Here is an 8782-nt window from a genome sequence, read left to right as displayed (position 1 = left end):
GAGTGCAGTGGCGGTGTGCTTTACACCACTGCATCCAACGCTTTGCATTGCACTTGGTGATGTATGGCTTGGATGCAGCTGCTTGACCATGGAAACCCATTCCATGAAGCTCTCTGCTGAAGCACTGTTCTTGAGCTAATTTGAAGGCCACATGAAGTTTGAAGGTCTGTAGCGACTGACTCTGCAGAAAGTTGGTGACCTCTTGGCACTATGCGCCTCAGCATCCACTGACCCCGCTCCGTCAGTTTACGTGGCCTACCACTTGGTGGCTGAGTTGCTGTCATTCCCAAACACTTCCACTTTCTTATAATACAGCTGACAGTTGACTGTGGAATATTTAGGAGCGAGGAAATGTCACGACTGGATTTGTTGCACAGGTGGCATCCTATCACAGTTCCACGCTGGAATTCACTGAGCTCCTGAGAGCGACCCATTCTTTCACAAATGTTTGTAAAAGCAGTCTGCATGCCTAGGTGCTTGATTTTATACACCTGTGGCCATGGAAGTGATTGGAACACCTGATTCTGAATTTTTGGATGGGTGAGCGAATACTTTTGTCAATATAGTGTATTTTCTCAGTTAGTAGCACCCTTATCTTATCACCAGGAACAGTGCAATGTTATGTTTTAATAGGCGAACCTGCAAACTGTGGCAGGTAATAATTTCAGCTGTCACACTAAAGCTGTGCTTGTGTTTTGAAATTGAATGTTGGACTGAGGATGTGGCCACTTTTCTGGGCTACCTGAGAATGATTATTTCATTAGTTTCCCTCTTCATTTCAAACAATACTGGTATTTGGATAGTAAACATATTTTCAAGGACGAAGAGAAGAGACAAATATAAGAAAACAACAGTTTCAGCAAAGAAATGTTTTCAAATTTGTAAACACAGCAAGCAAGTGGAGGCTCTGGTGTATATGTTTATTGAGACTATGATATCAAAAAATATAAAACTACAGTTACTCTGGACTCAGTGGTTCATCCTCAATGAAAAGAAGAACACGGAGTCCTGCAGCAGATGGTACTGACTCCTCAGAGCTCTAAATATCATGGGGGCAGTGTGGGATTACATTAAGACAGAAAAGACAGACGGTCTAAATCCACAGAAGAAATTTGGCAACTTCTCTAAAGTCGATGAAAACTGTAAACTGTAACTTGACTGGTTGCATACTGAAAGCTTGCAGCTGCAAGGTGCTGATTCTAATTCGAAGGCAAGCGTATTGACTTCTTCCCTGCGGATCGTGTTCTTATTCAATTACATGGACCAGGAACCTATTACCTCATTATTGTTGGCCTGTGCTTCACATCGGTTGACCTGTAAACCAATTGCTGCAGTTAAACAGAGTCAGTGGAGTCTCACTGTTGTCTTTAATTAACAGACTATGGCAACAGTCCCATATATTTAATTGAAGTCAACACGGAGATGATCTGATTTATATTTGAATTAAATTTATCAAGTAGCTTTAAAACTGCACCATTTTCACACTTTTTTACAGATTGTATTTTTTTTATCTGGCAGTCGAAGGATTCTTTTAAGAAATCTTATTCTTGTACTGGGTTATCAATACAGTCCTAGGTGCTGCACTTGACAACTACACTATAATCTAAATCTACATCTCACCACTTGACAGACATCTCGGTAATACAGCCTGGCAGTTATTTCAGCATAAGAACAATTTCAGTGGTTGTCAGCATATTAAAAAGACTGTATGTCTAGAATCACCAGTTAGATCTGACAAAAAATACTTAAAAGGTTTGGTGACTTTGCCCTAAAATAAACCCATAGCAGGTTATACTTCTACAACACGTGCAAGGTTTTTGACTGCAAAAAACTGTACTAAACCCTGACTGTGCTAAACCATAACCATTTCCATTTGGCTAAGGTTAAAGAAAACACTACGGTGCTGCACCCATGTCTTTTATAGAGAGAAACCTCTAATTTGGCCCGTGTCTGCTTACCACTGGTGACTGACAAGGTGTGAATCCTGGCGAACAAATTGCTCAATAGCAACAGCAATCCTGCGTATTTGAATGACGCACAACTGTGTTTATGTTTGAGGGCAGTCGAAGCAGATCAGTTGGTCAGACATCTTACATACAGACGTAAAGTTCTCCCTGACCTGTAATTGTCTACTTCTAAATCTGGACAAACGAAGTTTTTTATTTGGCTCTAAATGCTTCAGAAACACTGTATCTAACCACATTGTCACTCTGGATGTTACTACCTTAGCCTCCGGATGTACTGTGAGGAACCTTGGAGTTACTTTGACCAGGATGTATCCTGTACCTCATACATGAAACAAGTTTCTAGGATGTCCTTTTCCCTGCTCAATCTTGTCAAAATTAGGAACATTTTGTGTCACAGTGATGCTAAAAAAATTCTATTCAATGCATTTGTTATTTCCTGGCTGGAGTATTGTGAGTTTTTAGTATCTGTGTGCCCCAGTAACTCCCTGAAAAACCACCAGCTGCAGACAGAGTACTGACAGGAACTAGCAAGAGAGATCGTATTTACCCTGTTATGATTTTAGTTTCTCTTCACTGGCTACTACTGATTTAAAATCATTGTCCTCACATACAAAGCTCCCAGTGACAAAGCATTATGTCCATCCTCATATTACTATATTGTCCTAACAGAATACTTTGCTCATACAGTGGAGGCTTGCTGAGTTTCTAAAACTAGATTGAAGACATAATTTGGACATCCTCTCTATTATAAGATTAGATTTTAAATTGTACTTTTTCACAAAGCTCATCCTTAGCGCTGCTTAGGTGACCCCGTACCACACCTTGTTATCTCTTTCCCCTTCCTCCTTATATGTTACCTGAAGTCTCAGTTTAGGGGGGCTTTGGTGGGTTTCTGTCCATACAATTGTAAGGTCATGAATTTACCAGGTGAAGTGCTCTAGGAAGTCAGTGTATTTCTTACATCCTTTTAAATGGCCTAATTTCTGCATCTTAATACCACTTTATCTAACCAGATGAAGTTTCACTCTTTCTATCTGTCAGTTACGTTAACAGTATTTGCAACTAATCCATTTATGAGAGCCATCTGTCCACACAAGACAGAAAATAAAAATGACATATTCTGAGTTAGATAGGTACAAAATGTCATGTTCTCACTGTGTATGGGGCCTTAATTTAACAAAACTCAGCAGAAAGTTTTGGCTCTTTTGGACTACAGGGATTCTAATACCAATTTAAACAACTAGATCACTGGCTGGAGGGAAACCGTCTAGTGATGAGCAATGTTTGGGGGTGTCTGAGGTAAATCCTTTAAAGTCTGGTCTTGATGATTCAAAGAAGCTTATTTCATTATCTCATTAAAGTGTGTACAATCAAAAGTGACTTTTTACCTCAGATGTCTCGGTTTTTGTTTGTTTGTCGGTCTGTCTATCAGACGGATACATTTAAAAAAGACAGATGTTTCCTGTTGATCTAAGAAAGTCAGCAATTTTAAACTCTGACACCACCTCTTCAATAAAGATGATTGGTTTTTAGTAAAGTTTATGAGAAACATTTAGCTTGTCTGGTCATTTACAGAACGGTCCTGAGGACACAAGTAGCCTCTGTTCAATTTTGAAATACTGACCAGTTAAATTTAGGAGACTGTTTTTGTTTTACTGCTTGCTTTTTTGTTTGTTTTAGTTTCCATTTAATCGTGATTTTGTGCTGACATTTTCTATAAGTACATGAATTGGTTATATTTTATTTTTTTATAATTATTAAATTCTAAATGCATAAAATATTCAAACTTTTGATGAATTGTATACAGTAACTAATATTGAATTTAAACTGTATCATTACTGTATGATCATATGAGTATTTAGGTGTGTGCCTGCAGAGCATTTCACAATTAGAATTTTTATGAAGTACTGTATGCTATATGAAATACTATACTATAGCACACTGAGATCACATTTGTTTAATGAGTGTGTCAAACTGCATATTTTCAATTTTGTGTTTACTCTGAACATGGTTGAGCAATGCTGTGAATGGGCTCTGTTATACTTGATACCTATCTGTAGACAGTAGCATCATGATGAGCTTCAAACATTTTAAAAATTTAAATGGCGCTTCTACTGTGTACAAATTTTAAGATATAAACACAGTGAATGTCTATGAAATAGACATTGACTTTATCCCGCACAGTGTTGAAGAAACATTTTTCTGTTCAAATATGGGCCTTGTGAAAATTCTAGATTCTACCGTTAAAGAATTAATTACACTTTAGAGATTTTGATTCAAATTGAGGAAACACTTTTAAGATACCAATACCACAGAACAGCATATTCACTACTAACACAGTCTTGTAAAACATGCTGTCATTTTATTGTAGAATGGTCTCTCACAGTGTTAAAGTAAAACTTAAAAATGATAGAAAAGGATAAACAAGAGCTTCTTATGGTACAAATGTGGAATGAAAATGCATAAATATTTGTAAGTTTATTGTTCAAAAAAAATTTGCAAAACTTGTTGGACATTGTAACGCTTGATCAGTGCAATATAGAACGAGTTCAGCATTGCCTATACATTTCTGTAACATTTTAAGCAAAGTAATAATGTTTTAAAGAAAGTTGAATGTATTTTGAGTTAATTTAATGTCAGTCCAGGCATACGTTTTAGTGCTATTTATGTAGAGAATTTATCAAAAGCTCCAAGTGCAAAAGCTTTTTACTTTGTAATGCACTTAAAGCTGAATTAAACAGTACAATATCCTAATCTATCACCAAAACAGATTATTCTTTTTTGCAAACATTCAGACTGCTGACACTTCACGAGAAAGTGATTTGGACAAAATCTAATGATAAGATAATTACTTATGGGCGTACCCTGGATGTACAGGAACAGGAAACCATCTGTCACACAGCTTTCATAAGTATGCCAATTCCCACAAGTGGGATTTCCAGATCAAGGAGCTTGTGTTTATCCGCTTAGAATCCAAAAATTGTCACTTGCAAGCTGTTAAACCGGAGGGGTTTGTCCCTTTCTAATCTTCAATCTTCACAAATTGGATTCACACCTTCTACGCAAGTTAGAGGTGTTTAGTAGGTTGTCTGGAAGTCACGGCGGGCATCTCCTTCAATTCACAGTCGTCAAAAGTGATTACCGCAGCCACGTTCTGACTCCATTTGTCAGGTTCTCTGATGGCAGAGAATGAAGGTCAAATGTTTCCTATCACAATCAAGATATTTCTGTTTAAGAGACACACATAGGCATCACTGCCCCTTATGTCTGCCAGGATATAATAAAATTGACCGTTAGCTGCTCTAGCTTTGGGGAATAAAATCTAGTCTCTCTTATTCTTAAATGTAAAAGATGAGTACAGTGTAATTAAAACAATCTCCTGAAGAAAACTGCAATCTAATTTTAAATTTTTACGGGATTGTAATTGCAAAACTCCTGTTATAGTTTGTGTTACTGTAATTGTGGATAGATAGAAACATAGACAGATAGTGGCTTTATTAGCTGTTCAGTATTGTTTAAGTATTGTTTCAATGTATTATCTTGAATTTAAAAAACAAAAATTGTGAAAAATACATCAATGTATATAGATAGATCTAAATCTGGCGGAAATTTAGGTGAACATATACATCCTCATTCAAGTAAATTGTGACTTAATTACTAATTAGAGGCCAAGTAAATAAATACATAAAAGATTCAGTTTTTTACCACTAAAAATTTATTTTTGGAAGAGTGACTGAAACAGTCTTTGAACCTCAAAGCAAATGTATGTAACGCTGTTGTGACAATAACAAAATTATGAAAAATCAAGCATAAAAGACTCTTTTAAATGGCAAAATTATTAAAAAAAATAAATAAATAAATTAAAAAAAAAATATATATATATATATATATATATTTTTTTTTTTTTTTTTTTTTTTTTTAAAAGCTAGCATTAGTAATCAGGAGCAATTAAGGCTGCAACATCAAAACTCCTTTGTATAGGGAAGTGACCTGTCCAAAAGTGCATTTTAGTGCTAATATATCTAACTTTTGATGCAAGACCACGAATGTCTTATATCTTATTTCAAAACTTACGATAGACAGATAGATAGATAGATAGATAGATAGATAGATAGATAGATAGATAGATAGATAGATAGATAGATAGATAGATAGATAGATAGATAGATAGATAGATAGATAGATAGATAGATAGATAGATAGCCTGTTGGAAGGTCAAAGCGGGGATTTGTTAATTCTGGGGCATCTGGCACAATGGGGATATGAGAGCTGAGCACTAAATGAGATTTATATAAAAGCCTGAGGCAGGTGACAAGGCCAAAAAAGCTTAGATGAACACAGTGACGCCTGCGTGCCTAAAGTGACACGCAAACAACGGTTAATTGGGATCAGCTTTCTGCTTTGCAGCTACAAGTACTTAACACACTCTTGTGCAGGTTAAGTCTGTTGAAAGTGTAACAGGAAGCAAACAGGAACTGTAACTAATCTGTCAGTGGGTCAGGACGAAACATTATATGAGTGATCTAGAACATTTTCTGCCACATCAAGTGTCAACCAGTGAAAGTATGACACACTAACACACTAAACATACAGTTTCAGAAATGCTTTTGCAACAGCGGGCCCTGAAGTATCTCAAAAACATCTACTGACATTCAGTATTTCAGTAACAGCCTCTGAATTTTATCCATTTTACTTATTTTTTCAAAGATACGGTGAGCATTTGAAGTTTGCCGTTGTTTCTGAAACTTGTGCAAAAGAGACTTGTCTAAGCAAGACATGTGGAGCGAGAATCATTTGTTCTGGCGTTCTTTCATTTAAAGATTCAGACAACTTATCAAGAAAGGTGTAATTTTTTTTTTATTTACATGAATCCACAGGTTTGAAAGAGAGTTCAGTGACTAATAGAGCTAGAAACAAATTCAAATTTCTCATTTAGAGAGCAGGCACTATAACACAATGTATGCAACATCTTATTTGCCTTTTATATTTCTGGCTCAAATATCAAGAGTAGAATAAAAACAAAACTGCCTAATTAATAAATAGATTGTTTGCTAAATTCTAAATGTTTCACACAACAGTCATGCAGGAATGAGGTAAGACGCAGCTGAGAGATCCAGACCGTTTGTCTCTCCTGAAAACATAAACATCGTTTGACTTGAATGTAAATTAATCCTGACAATCGATTCCTTTACTGCAAAACAATCACGTTTTTGGAGAGTGGGACTGTGAAGATTTGAATTATAAAGAAGCTGCTGTGAAAGTGTTCTACAATAATGGGAGAAACGTGAAATAGGCGAACTCTCATGCCCTGCTCTCACGCACTCGCTGTGCCATCTAAGGAGATCAGCGCACTTCTAATCTCTGCTTCCAGAGAGGCCGAGACACTCGTGTGCATCGACGATTACGCTTTAATGCTCACCTCTCCTGACCAGTACCTACATTCCTTGATGTTACAAAACACTGATACTGCATCCAATAAATTATAATCAATCCTCATATTTATTCAGTAACATTTCAATATCCTCTCTCTGCATTCCACTCATTCTCAAATTCTCATAACGTTACAGTAGAATCCTGCGTGTAAAATTCACAATACAATTAATGCATACGATAATGGCTGTAATACATAAAAACAGCCGGGCAGTGGTATATTCTTACAAAAATCTCATACCATCATGAGTCTGTCATTAAAATTTTGATTAAATGTTGAGTTCAATCTTAAATTCTTCATTATTGCACAAAAACAGTCTTTTAACCATCCATCTTGTCATCATTTACTAATCATAATATTGAATGTGAATAATATCACTGCACTTTCTAGGAATCTGTTTAATACTTCTCGTCGTATCAGGAAGTGTTATATACACACTTGGCAATTAATCTGGTGCATGTAGCTTAAAACTAGAGCAGCTTTATGCAATAGCCCTACATTTAACCCTCCCTTTGTGAAGTTCAGAATCCAGTTGATAATAAAGAATTATTTCAAAGAGGCGTTGATTCAGCTTTATTGACACCACGTCATACTGAGTCGTTACTTTCTGCCTGTATATCACTGTTTATACGCTAGATATTAATCCAGAGCACAAGCTTCACACTGCCTCGTGTACTGCAATGCGACAGTTTAGCCATCAGATGTCACCTCCCAGTGGACTGAAGCAGTAGCATTACTTATTTCTCTATTCTGGTACTGTTAGCACATTAGCATTCACACTAGCCCCAGCTTGTGTGTTAACCAACTGTTGTGGAACTGTTAAATAATAATGATATTTATGAGGGTCACACTATGTCACTGTATGTTGTCCCTCCCGTTTTCATAACTTCACTCCAAAAATGAAATATATACATTTAAATACACCACAATATGATGTGTAATGAATAGAGGAGGAAAAGGTAGAAACATGACAAACAGACATATTTGTGATGGTGAAGACCACTGCACAGATACAAAACAGTGACTTCATCACATCCATCATCTTAAATATTTTTGTGTGATATGGCGCTTTTCTAAGAGCCCAACAACTTCCTGTGTGGTAACTTCCTGAAGCTCCAAGTAATCTGGGGGTTAAAACAAGGATGACACTGATTGGATGTCTGCGTCTGCTGCTGAAGCGCCCTCTGGTGGTCTTGAACACTTCTTAGCACAGTTCACTCGGTAAAACATAATCGTGGAGGTTGTTTCATGTATGTTTGGGTAACAGCACTGCTGCACTGATTGAAATGATTATATTATTCATTTGTGTTGATTCTGTTGCTGTTTTAATCCTGGTCACATTGCAAACTCAATTTGAAATTAGGTTGTTTTCTTTTCTTTCACG

Source organism: Amphiprion ocellaris, chromosome 5 (genome assembly GCF_022539595.1).
Source record: "Amphiprion ocellaris isolate individual 3 ecotype Okinawa chromosome 5, ASM2253959v1, whole genome shotgun sequence".
Taxonomy (NCBI): Eukaryota; Metazoa; Chordata; class Actinopteri; family Pomacentridae; genus Amphiprion; species Amphiprion ocellaris.
The sequence above is the reverse complement of the archived record's forward strand: the minus strand, read 5'-3'. Positions refer to the sequence as shown.